A 12,957-nucleotide genomic window follows, 5' to 3' on the forward strand; every position below is an offset into this window, starting at 1 on the left:
ATAAGGAATTACATTAAGTGCTGCAGGCATGAATGTTTGTGTCATGCTGGAACTCACTATAATGTACCATACAATGCACCAATAAAAGTACATTTTTAAAAAGCCTCACTGAACCCAATGTCCTCTAGAGACCATATTTGTTTCCTCTCCTTGGTTAATTTTTGAGATATAGAAAACTGAAACCACTTCTTGCATGAGGGATGGGGTGGAAATTGGGTAGGGGTTAAATCAGTGATGTGTACATGTATGTACACACAAGTTCTTTACCCCAATATGATGTATGAACATAATGCACCAATAAAAAAATTAAAAAAAAAATTTCTTTAGTTGTTTCCCCTTATTACACAGGATGCACCTTATATCCAGCTCAGATCTTTGGTTTCTGATATGATTAGTTTGTCAACACTTTGGGTCACTCCTTGTGCCTTTGTTTCTTTAGGTATCTCCTCCTACCATAGACACACAATTATACCTTGCCCTGCCCAACTCTAGATGTGGCCAGGAACTCAGGAAGCATTTGCTGAATGAAAGTGTGACAACTGGAGAATCCCTGGGCCCTGGGGCCTTGGGGTGTGACAGGATCAAGCATGGCTCCCTGGACTAGATTTATTACTCTCACTTTTGCTGCCTTCTGCCACCCCCACTCCCAGGGCCTTTGTAAATCACTTGGTGTTATTCCTTCACTTACAATTTTTTATGACTGTCCTTTTAGGGCCACATAAATCAGATGTCAAGTCAGGTTATTAGCAGAGGCCATTTTTTTTCTTTTTCTGTCAACAACCTGGTATTTTAATTCACTTTGGATTTTCCTCTTTCTATTTGTAAACCTTCTCTGGGAGAAAGGTTAGTTCCAAAGAGATCATGGGAAGAGTTAGGTGAGGTGTTGTATAAAAATATGTTTAGACTCATAATAATGAAGTGAAGAATGGACCTATCACCTTTTCACTGGACAGTGACCTTCAGGGCTTTCTGTTTAAAGAAAAAGCAACAGAAAGAGTGAAGGATGAAATTCAAGCCCACAGAATTGGAGAAAAGTCACTTTAAGGTAGATATTAAACCTCATTTCATCACTCAAAACACAGCTGAGTGAACTGATGAGGAAACATGGAGGGAGAGAAAGTTACTTGTGTAGGTTATAGTTGAGTTAGTATCAGACATGAACTTTCAAATCAGGTGTTTGTTATAGTTAGATATAAGAGCTCAGAAATTGGTGTTCTCAATTGATATATTTAAGTCATGAGAGTTCATCACAATGGATTTATCTGGGTGGGAAACTCAGGCTGGCAGGATGTGGCTGGAGAAGTTGGGTGCCTAGGGGTGTGACCTCAGGGACTGTGCTGCATCTTTGACCGCCCTTGCTCACTTGCTCTCTGCTTATGGTCTTCTTGATATGAGGAGCAGGGCCCTTGTGCTCTTTCTCTTTCTGCTTCTCACCACCATGCCTGAGATCTATAGACGCTGGCCTCATGTGGACTGAACCCTGAATCTTCAAAAAAACTGTGAGAAAATAAACTTTCCTTCCTCTAAGTTGTGTGGTTTGTCATTTTTGGATTATAGCAGTGATAATGTTGACCAACATACCAGGCCTCTTGACCTGTCGGATTAAAATTATTTTAATCACAAAAGCATTCAAATAATAAGCATTTAAATTTTTTTCTTATTTCTACTGTCAACAATTGAGTGGTAATGTTTTGACATACCTTTTGCTTCTTCTTTTTTTTTTTTTTTAACTTCTAGACTCCTTTTTATTTGAGCCACTCTTCTATACAGATAAGTCTCTCCTTATTCCTGGGATAAAATGTCAAACCTTGGGTGCCTGAATCCATAAATAATAACAAACTAAGTTAATACTGTTTTTTTCCTATGTGTACATGCTTATTGCAAATTTTTACTTATAAATTAAGCACAGTAAGTGATTGGCAAAAATAATAAAATAGGAAAATTATAATAATATAAGAATTATATGAATAAAGTCTTCCTTTCAAATATCTTATTATACTGGACTCACCCTTCTCTGGTGATGATATGAAATACATTGCTGCCTATGTGTTGATGAAGTAAAGTGCATGAGCTGAGCGCTGGGCTGTAGCATTAGGCTGATATGGAAGGTTACTGGAGCACAAGCTCTTCAAGATACTGTGATGGTTCAAATGGTTGCTAAGTGATTACCAGGCAGGTGGATGAAAGAATGATTCATGTTCCAGGTGGGACAAAGTAGAATGACATGAGATGTCATCATGCCACTTAGAATGGCACATAATTCAGAATATATGCATTGTTTGTTTCTGGAATTATACATTTTATATTTTTGAACCACAGAGTTGGTTACAGACAACTAAAATCATGGAACAAGAATAATTATAATGGATTTTTTATGTTTTCTTTTACTTTTAAAATATGCATTCATGTATTTTAGGCATGCATAAAAGTCTATAGCATTCTGTTATTTTCTTTTTAAAGGCACAGAAATATAATCATGCTTATATCATTTTTCAGTTTCTTTTTATTTTTTCAACAGTGTTTTTCTAAAATCTCTTTATGTAGATTCACATTGACTTGAATATTTCTTTTCCTGTTGCATCGTAGCAGCAGGAAAACCTAATCTATTGTTTCATTTTTCCTTTTTTATTTTATTTTTTTGGTGATAGTGAGGATTGAACCCAGGGCATTCTACCTCCTATTTATTTTTATTTTGAAACAGGGTCTTTCTGGGTTGATGAGGGTATCACTACTTGATGAGACTGTCCTCAAACCTACAGTTCTCCTATCTCAGCCTCCCAAGTACTGAGATTACAAACATGTACTACCATGCCTGCCTTGCTTCATTCCTTCTTTTTGGTAAACATTTTGGTTATTTCTAATGTTTCCAATTACTAAATAATGATATTATAAACATTTGTGCAAAGCTTTCAGGGCTTATCTGTGGAAATACTTATTGTCTATCTAGGTAGATACCTAAGAATGTAGTTGTTAGGTCCAAAGTAATGCACAAGTTTAGTTTAAATAAAGACATCTAAAATTTCTCCAGAGTAACCAAACAAATTTACATTCCTAGCAACAGTGAGTAGCAACTATTCTTTCCTGCAAACACTTAAAAATCAGATTATTTTGAAGCATTTCAAGTTGGCAAATAAAAACTATCTTACTTGTGTTTTAATTTTACTGAGCTTTAGTGTGTTTTAATTTCACTGATTTTTAGTATCTTAAGTTTATTGATGATCTTTAAATTGTCTTGTTTAGAATCCCTTGCGCTCGTCCTTTCCAACTTGGGCCCAGCAAAATGGCTCCCGCAAAAAAGGGTGGCGAGAAGAAGGGCGGAGGTGGTGACGTGGGAGTACACCATCAATATTCACAAGCGCATCCATGCAGTGGGTTTCAAGAAGCGTGCCCCTCGGGCACTCAAGGAGATCCGGAAATTTGCCATGAAGGAGATGGTGACTCCAGGCTCAACAAAGCCGTCTGGGCCAAAGGAATCAAGAACATTCCATATCGGATTCATGTGCAATTGTCCAGAAAGCGGAATGAGGATGAAGACTCACCCAATAAACTTTACACCTTGGTCACCTACGTTCCCGTTACCACCTTCAAAAATCTGCAGACAGTCAACGTGGATGAGAACTAACCACTGAAAGCCAAATAAAAGTTATATAGCTGAAAAAAAAATTGTCTTGTTTATATACTTTGCCCTATTTTTTGCCGTTTTATTATTGCTTTATTGCAATTCTTTATGTATTTTGGATCTCAAATCTTAACTGGTTATTAGTCATTGCAAACAATGACTCCAGTTTGATGAGCTGTCCTTGCCTTTTGTTTATAGAATATTTTACTAGGTAGAGTTTTTTTAAAAAAACTTAATGTTAGTCAGGTGTGGTGGCACACACTTATAATTCCAGCATTTGGGAGGATGAGACAGGAGGATCTTGGTTCAGGGACAGCCCCAGTTATTATCAAGTGAGGTCCTTTGCAACTCAGTGAGACCTTGTTTCAAAATAAAGAACAAAAAGTAGGGCTTTGGTGTATCTCAGAGGTACAATTCCCTGGGGTTCCATCCCAGGACCAAAAAAATTTTTTTTTAATGTCAAATATGTAAAATTTTTCTTATGACTTAGTGCCTTTGTTGTTGTTACAAGAAAATTGTTCTCTCTTATGTATTAAATGTTTCAAATTTTTCTCTTAAAGTATGACTTCAATCTTAGATTTTACATTTTTAATAAATCTGGAATTTATTTTTATGTCTGGTATGAGCTAGAATCTCACTTTATTTTTTATGAAGGAATCAAGGTTCTAAGTTTCATCACCTTTGTCTGACCAGATTTCTGAATACCTAAATCTGTCTCTGGACTCTCTAATCATGTTGCTTTGGGCAATTAGTTCATTATAACTTCATTCCAACAAAGATTTTAATAAAAGTAATTTGATAGAAAAATGATGTTTTTTTCAGTAAATAGGGTTAGAGAACTGGATAACCATATAGAAAATAAATGATACTAGACTCCTACTTATACCATATTCTATATTAATTTAAAGTGAATTATAGATTTCAAACACACATATACAGATTGGCTGTATATGTGTGTTTCTATTTCTGAGTTTATTATTTTGTTCTATTGATGTAATTATCTAAACTTATACCAATACCATACACATATACCTTTATAAGAAGTGATATAAAACAGATATAATAAAAACTATTATCTTGCTTCTCTTTTTGGTGGCTATTTTAGGTCCTTTGTATTTCCATATAAATTTCAGAATTAGCTTGTCAATCTCCACACATGTACACAAAGCATTCTGGAGTTTTGACTGGTATGGCATCCTATCTACATACTAATTTAAAAAGAACTGGCATAGCAACAATATTAAGTGTGTCCTACATAAATATGATATATTCATGAATTTAAGTGATTTTTAATTATTTGGTAATGTTTTATAAGTATTCATGATAAAAACTTGCAAACTTTTTGACTTATTCCAAAAAGTTTTTGTTTGATTTGGTGTTATTATAAAATTTAAACTTTTATTTTTCTTCTTTATTACTGGCATGTAAAAATAAAATTATTGTGTACAATAACATTTTACCTATAGCTTTGTGTCAGTTACTTATTTTTAGTATTTTAATAGGTGCTTTAGGTTTCTCACCTAGCTCAGAAATTATTAATACAGATTTCAAAACTGAATTCCATTCTTACAAATTGTTGAAGACCAAAAAAAGTTATTTTGTTTATGGGTTAGATAAATTGATATTTGACTATTTCAATATTGAATATGAAAAATTATTTGTATACATATATTTGTGTGTGCGTGGTACTAGGGATGGAACCCAGGGGCATTCTACCTTCAAGGTATACTCCCAGTCCTATATTTTATTATTTATTTACTTATTTATTTATTTATTTGAAGCACTGGGGAACCCAGGAGGGTTCTACCTCCAAGTGACAACCCCAGTCCTTTTTTTTATTCTTTAGATTGAAAGTGTCTTATTGAGTTGTAAAGAGCCTCGCTAAGTAGTAGCTGAGGCTGTTTGAGTACCACGATTCTCCTGTCTCAGTCTCCCAAATGCTGGGATTACAAGCATGCACCAACACACCCAGCTTTATTTATTTTATTATTTTATTTTATTTTATTTTATTTTGTGGTACTGGGGGGTGGAACCCTGGAGCTTTCTACCTCCAGGCTATACTCCTAGACCTTTTTATGCTTTATTTGGAAATAAGGTCTCACTAAGTTCCTGAGAGCCTCACTAAGTAGCTGAGGCTGGCTTTGAACCTGTGCAATCCTCCTATTTCAGCCTTTTATTTTTATTTTAAAACAAGGTCTCACGGAGTTGCAAAGGGCCTCACTAAGTAGCTAAGGCTGTCTGCGAACCATGATTCTTCTGTCTCAGCCTCCCAAATGCTGGGATTATAAGTGTACGCCACTATGCCCGGATGAATATTTATATATTATTTCCTTAAAATAGCAGTAAATCGACTTCCGGGAAGATGGCAACAGAGAAAAGCAGCACTTACAAGTCCCGCTAACAATCAATCTCTATTACCACAAAACCAGCGCCTTCCAGAGCCAGAAAACACCACCAGCAAAGAAATAAAAACTGTAAATACAAGGGACAGAGAAAAAGAGGGCTGGAAAAATGAGACACCAGAAAGAAACCAGCCCAAAGGGCCGAGGCTGTGGCGCAGAGCGGCCAGAGCAGCCAGAGCTGCAGCGTGGAGCAGCCAGAGCCACAGCGTGGAGCAGACAGAGCAGCCGGAGCGGCCGGATCCGTGGCATGGAGCGGCGCGGGCTACATCTTCCCTAGCAGCACCAGGCTCCAGAGAGGAGGGAGACTCAGAACGGAGCTCAAATCCAGAGAGGAGGTACGCTGACCTCGCGGCCTAGGATGCAGTAGCACCGCCTTACTGCTGGCGGCAGCTGCGAATTCACTGGACGGCTCTAAACCAACGCACTCAACCAGCCACCAAGCGCCAGAGAGGAGGGGTGGACAGCAAACCAAGGTGAGCAGCTGCTGAACAGCCAGGTGGCAGTCAGCAGTTTTTTCGGCGCAAGGAGTGTCTAAAGCTCCCAAGGGCAGGGATCAGCACACCCCACGGGGACTCAGCAGATCTCAAAACCAGAGAAGAACTATGCCAACCTCACAGCCGAGGATGCGACAGCAGCGCCTTACTGCTGGCAGCAGCGGTGAGTTCACCAGACAGCTGAAGACCAACGCATTCAACCAGCCACCAGGCTCCAGAGAGGAAGGGTGGACAGCGAGCCGAGGTGAACAGTTGCTGAAAAGCCGGGCGGCAGTCAGCAGTTTTTTTGGCGCATGGAACATCTAAAGCTTCCAAGGGCTGAGCACAGCACACCTGGCAGGGACTCAGAACGGACCTCAAAACCAGAGAAGAAATACACCAGCCTCACAGCCGAGGGCGTGGCAGTGGTGTTATATTGCCAGCGACAGCAGCTTCGAATCCACCAAGTCCACTACAGCTCCATCAGCACACTCAACAACCGGGAGTCAAATTGCGGCCCCTAGGGGAGAAATCCCAGTACTGCACTCCCAGGAACTTGGGCAGATAGTCTCCCTGGGTCGAAGATTTTAGCAGTGTAACCCAGTGGGGGAGTGGCGGTGGCAGAGATATCACACCATAGTCACAACTCCCCGCTGGAGAACACCCAACTTGGCACCCCCCACGGTCTAAGCAGCCTCAATTGACTCCCTGGGTCTGAGACTTTGCTATACAAACCAGTAAAGGAGTAGTGGTGACTGAGATACCACAGACTCGAGATCCAGAGCATCTTAAGTGAACTTGTAGTGACCCAGGGAAGAACCCAGAGAAGGCACAAACTTCCAAAATCATGGGAAAAAGAAATAACAATGGAGCAGTGAATGCCCACAACCCCACAACATCAGAATCTGATAACACAGAAATCCAGAGATCTCTAGAAGATCAAATCAGGAAAACAACTTTAGAAATAATAGAGGACTTTCAAAAAGAATTCAGAGAAAGTAAAAAAGAGATAAAGGATGCAATTAATGAAGTAAAGGCCTCAATTCAAAGCACAAACAACCGATTAGACCACATGGAAAATAGAATCTCTCTTCTTGAAGATGATCACTCCAGAAATGAACACATAGTTTCTAATTTAGAAAAAAAAATCCAACAGCAGGAATCTGACATTGAAGAAATGTGGGCCCATTTTAAGAGAGCTAACCTAAGAATAACTGGAATAGAGGAGGGAAAAGAAGGTGAAACCAAAGGGATCAATAATCTCTTCAAGGAAGTGATAGCAGAAAATTTTCCAAACATAGAGCACAGGTCCAGGAAACTTATAGAACTCCCTTTAGACAGGATCAGATAAGAGGATCTCCACGCCACATAATTGTCAAAATGACTAATGTGGAAGCCAAGCAGAGAATATTAAAGGCAACAAAAACAAAAGGCCACGTGACATTCAAAGGCAAACCAATTAGAATCACTCTAGACTTCCCAAACCAAGTCATGAAAGCCAGAAGGGCATGGAGTAACATATTCCAAACTCTGAAAGAAAACAACTTCCAGCCAAAAATTTCCTACCCAGCAAAACTATCCATCAAATTAGATGGGGAAATAAGAAGCTTTCATGACAAACAGCAACTGAAGGAATTTATGTCTTCAAAACCAGCGCTAGAGAAAATACTCAAGGAAATAAACTGCAAAGAGGAAATGGGTAATACACTCCAGAACCAAAGAAACAAGAATTCCCATCCAGCAGACAACTAAGCAAAGAAGAATAAACAGTATCTCAAATAGAAATAAGACCTTAACATGTTGGGAATTAAAAATTATCTCTCTATAATCACACTGAATGTAAACAGCCTCAAGTCCCCAATAAAAAGACATAAAGTGGCAAAATGGATTAAAAGCCAGAATCCATCCATCTGCTGCTTACAAGAAACACACCTTACAAGTAAAGATAGGAACAAACTCAAGGTAAAGGGCTGGAGTAAGGTAATCCATGCTAATGGTACTCGAAGACAAGCAGGAATAGCAACTATGATATCAGACAAGTTAGACTTCAAACCCAAACTTATTATTAGAAGAGAAAAAGAAGGTCACATTTTACTGGTAAAAGGAATAGTCCAGCAAGAGGAAATAACAATAATCAACATCTATGCCCCAAATATAGGGGCAGCTACTTTCATAAATCAAACTCTTTGTGACATGAAGTCACACATAAATCCTAACACAATAATACTGGGAGAATTCAACACACCTCTCACAATACTAGACTGATCTTCCAGACAAAGGTTCAGTAAAGATGTCTCAGAACTAAAGAACACCATTAACCAAATGGACCTGTTGGACATATATAGAATATTTCACCCAACTACAGCAGAGTTTACATTTTTCTCAGCTGTTCACGGAACCTTCTCCAAATAGATCACATCCTGGGACACAAAATGAGCACTAGCAAATTCAAAAAATGTCACATACTTCCCTGTGTCATTTCAGACCATAATGGAATAAAACTAGAAATCAACTATAAGAAGACCCAGAGAAACAAAATAAACATGTGGAGACTGAACACCACACTTCTGAATGAGGAATGGGTCATAGAAGATGTAAGAGGTGAAATCAAGAAATTTCTAGAAACAAATGAAAATAAAGATACAACATATCAAAACCCCTGGGACACTTTGAAGGCAGTATTAAGAGGAAAATTTATAGCATTGAGTGCTCACATAAGAAAAACAGAAAATCTTCAAATAAATAGCCTAATGACACATCTCAAAGCCCTTGAAAAGCAGGAACAATTGAACCCCAAAGCCAGCAGAAGATGGGAAATTATTAAAATTAGAGCAGAAATTAATGAAATACAGAATAAAAAAATACAGAAAATCAACAAAACCAAAAGCTGATTTCTTGAAAAAATTAACAAGATTGATAAACCACTAGCCAACCTAACTAAAAAAAGAGAGAATCAACCCAAATTATGAAGATAAGGGATGAAAAAGGAGACATTACTACTGACAGCATAGAAATCCAGAGGATTATCAGAAACTACTTTGAAAAACTATACTCCAACAAAATGGAAAATCTGGAGGAAATCGACAACTTCCTAGATAAATACAACCTTCCTAAACTGAGTCAAGAAGATATAGAACACTTAAACCAACCAATAACAATAAAAGAGATTGAAAAAGCAATAAAGAGATTACCATCAAAGAAAAGCCCAGGACCAGATGGTTTCCCAAGTGAATTCTATAAAACTTTTATAGAAGAGCTAACCCCAATACTACTCAAACTATTTCATGAAATAGAAAAAACCGGGACTCTCCCAAATACATTCTATGAAGCCAACATCACACTAATACCCAAACCGAATAAAGACAGTTCAAGGAAGGAAAACTACAGGCCTATATCTCTGATGGACTTGGATGCAAAACTACTAAACAAAATACTAGCAACACACATTCAAAACCACATCAAGAAAATCATTCACCATGACCAGGTAGGGTTCATCCCAGGGATGCAAAGCTGGTTCAATATACGAAAATCAATCCATGTAATTCATCATATAAACAGAATCAAAGACAAAAATCACATGATCATATCGATAGATGCTGAAAAAGCATTTGATAAAATTCAACATCCATTTATGATAAAAACACTGCAGAGAATTGGAATAAAAGGAACATATCTCAACATTATTAAGGCAATCTATAATAAGCCCACTGCCAACATCATATTAAATGGGGAAAAACTTCAAGAATTCCCCCTAAAAACTGGAACGAGACAAGGATGTCCACTATGACCACTTCTCTTCACTATAGTACTAGAGACTCTAGCCAGAGCAATAAGGCAAGAAAAGGAAATCAAAGGAGTACAAGTAGGAAAAGAAGAACTCAAGCTTTCACTATTTGCAGATGACATGATACTATATTTAGAAAACCCAACAAACTCAACCAAAACGCTAATAGAACTGATCAACAAATTTAGCAAAGTATCTGGATACAAAATCAATCTTAAAAAATCTGAAGCTTTTCTGTATACCAACCATAAATTCACTGAAAAAGAAATCCAGAAAACACTTCCTTTCAGGATATTCACAAAAAATAAAATACTCAGGAATATACCTAACCAAGGAGGTAAAAGACCTCTACAAAGAAAATGAGAAAACATTGAAAACTGAAATCAAAGAAGACCTTAGAAGATGGAAAGATTTTCCATGTTCATGGATAGGCAGAATAAATATCATCAAAATGACAATACTTCCAAAAGTAAACTACAGATTCAACACAATACCCATTAAATTACCAAGATCATTCCTCACAGACATAGAAACATCAGTCCTTATATTCATTTGGAACAACAAAAAACCCAGAATAGCCAAAGTAGTTTTCAGCAACAAAATCCATGCAGGACAAATCACAATACCTGACTTTAAACTATAATACAAAGCCATTGTAATAAAAACAGCATGGTACTGGCAAAAGAACAGATATATAGACCAATGGAGCAGAATAGAAGACCCAGAAACAAGTCCACACACTTTCAGCCAACTGATTTTTGACAAAGGGGCCAAAAACATACACTGGAAAAAAGATAGCCTCTTCAACAAATGGTGTTGGCAAAACTGGTTAACCATATGTAGAAAATTGGAAATTAATCCCACTTTTTCACCCTGTACAAAAGTCAACTCACGATGGATCAAAGACTTGGAAATTAAATCAGAGACCTTGAAGCTCCTTGAAGAGGGCATAGGACCAACACTACAACACATAGGCACAGATAAACATTTCCTCAACAAGACCCCAAAGGCACAACAAATTAAAAGGAGAATCAATACATGGGATTGCATGAAACTGAAGAGCTTCTGTTCAGCAAAGGAAACTATCAAGAACCTCAATCGAGAGCCAACAGAATGGGAGAAGATTTTTGCCACCTACCCCTCCGATAGAGGACTAATATCTAGAATATACAGAGAACTCAAGAAACTCAACACTAAGAAAACAAAGCATCCAATAACAAAATGGGCAAATGAACTAAATAGACACTTCACAAAAGAAGAAATTCAAATGGCCAATAAATGCATGAAAAAATGCTCAACATCACTGGCAATCAGAGAGATGCAAATCAAAACTACCCTGAGATTTCACCTAACTCCAACTAGAATGGCAATCAGTCAAAACACAAACAACAGATGCTGGTGAGGATGTGGAGAAGTAGGAACTCTTAGACATTGTTGGTGGGATTGCAAATTAGTGCAACCACTTTGGAAAACAGTATGAAGAATCCTCAGAAGAATAGGAACAAATCTACCATTTGATCCAGCAATACCACTTCTGGGTATCTACCCAAAAGATAGAAAGCCAAACTACCTAACTAATGCATATGTATCTATGTTCATAGCTGCACAATTCACCATAGCCAAACTATGGAACCAGCCAAGATGTCCATCAACAGATGAATGGATTACAAAACTGTGGGATATGTACACAATGGAATTTTACTCAGCCATCAAAAAAACCTCAATTACATCATTTTCAGTGAAATGGATGGAACTGAAGGACATTATGCTAATTGAGATTAGTCAGTCACAAAAAATAAGAAATCAGATGCTTTCCCTAATATGTGAGAGTTAGGGAGAAATGGGTCATAGGAGGAACTCTTGAAAGAGGAAATCCTATAGAGGAGCAAACAAGACAATCTAAAGGAGGAGAAAGGAGGGGGGAAAGAGGAAAATCTCTAAAACACACAATGTACTTATACATATCGAAGTCAATCACTAAGCCAAGCAAGGGAGGGAGGGACGGGGAGGAAATGGGGTGGGAATTGGGTAGAGATTAAATCAGCAATGAGTACATGTTTGTACACACAAGATTTTTACCCCAATATGTTGTATGAATATAATGCACCAATAAAAAAATTTAAAAGAAAAAAAAGCAGTAAATCCCTTAAATAATAACAAATGTCACATTTTATTAAAAAAAATAACTGTTTTTCAGAAAAAACAAAATGAAGATAATTCACATTTTTTAAACCTCCTTAGTGCTTGGCTTAATAGAAGATGGCTGGCTTCTTTTATCTTTTTCTGCATTTTCTCTTTTGCCTTATGACACATCATGTAACCTCTGGAAAACTACTGTACACCCATGACACTATGAAGATAGATGTAAATAAAATCATAATATTCTTAGAAAGATAGCTTTATCCTCATGGAGTCCTTGAAGGAACTCAGGAACCTTCCAGGTGTCCCTAGAAAACACTTTGAGAAGCTCATTTGGAGGAAATCATGTCAATTGTGAAGACTGTTTTACTCGTCCCCATTCGATTGCCACATCATTTTTTTTTTCATGTCATTTCTCTCTGGCTAGGACCTGACTCAGAACAATGTGTGTTAGTAGCATTAAGAGCAGACATCATTACCTTGCTCCTGAAATTAGAAGAAAGTTTTTTTTTTTTTTTGCAGTATTTGAGATTAAACATG

The 12,957-nt window shown here is 37.4% G+C and overlaps 1 pseudogene across 1 annotated transcript; it reads left to right on the top strand.

Moving 5' to 3' along the window:
• Positions 1-3,262: 3,262 nt before the first annotated feature.
• Positions 3,263-3,622, top strand: LOC308262777 (large ribosomal subunit protein eL31-like; annotated as a pseudogene). Its single transcript has one exon. The product of its transcript is annotated as a large ribosomal subunit protein eL31-like (transcript).
• Positions 3,623-12,957: the final 9,335 nt, after the last annotated feature.

The sequence above is a fragment of the Muscardinus avellanarius genome (assembly GCF_963383645.1).
Source record: "Muscardinus avellanarius genome assembly, chromosome: 1".
Classification (NCBI taxonomy): domain Eukaryota; kingdom Metazoa; phylum Chordata; class Mammalia; order Rodentia; family Gliridae; genus Muscardinus; species Muscardinus avellanarius.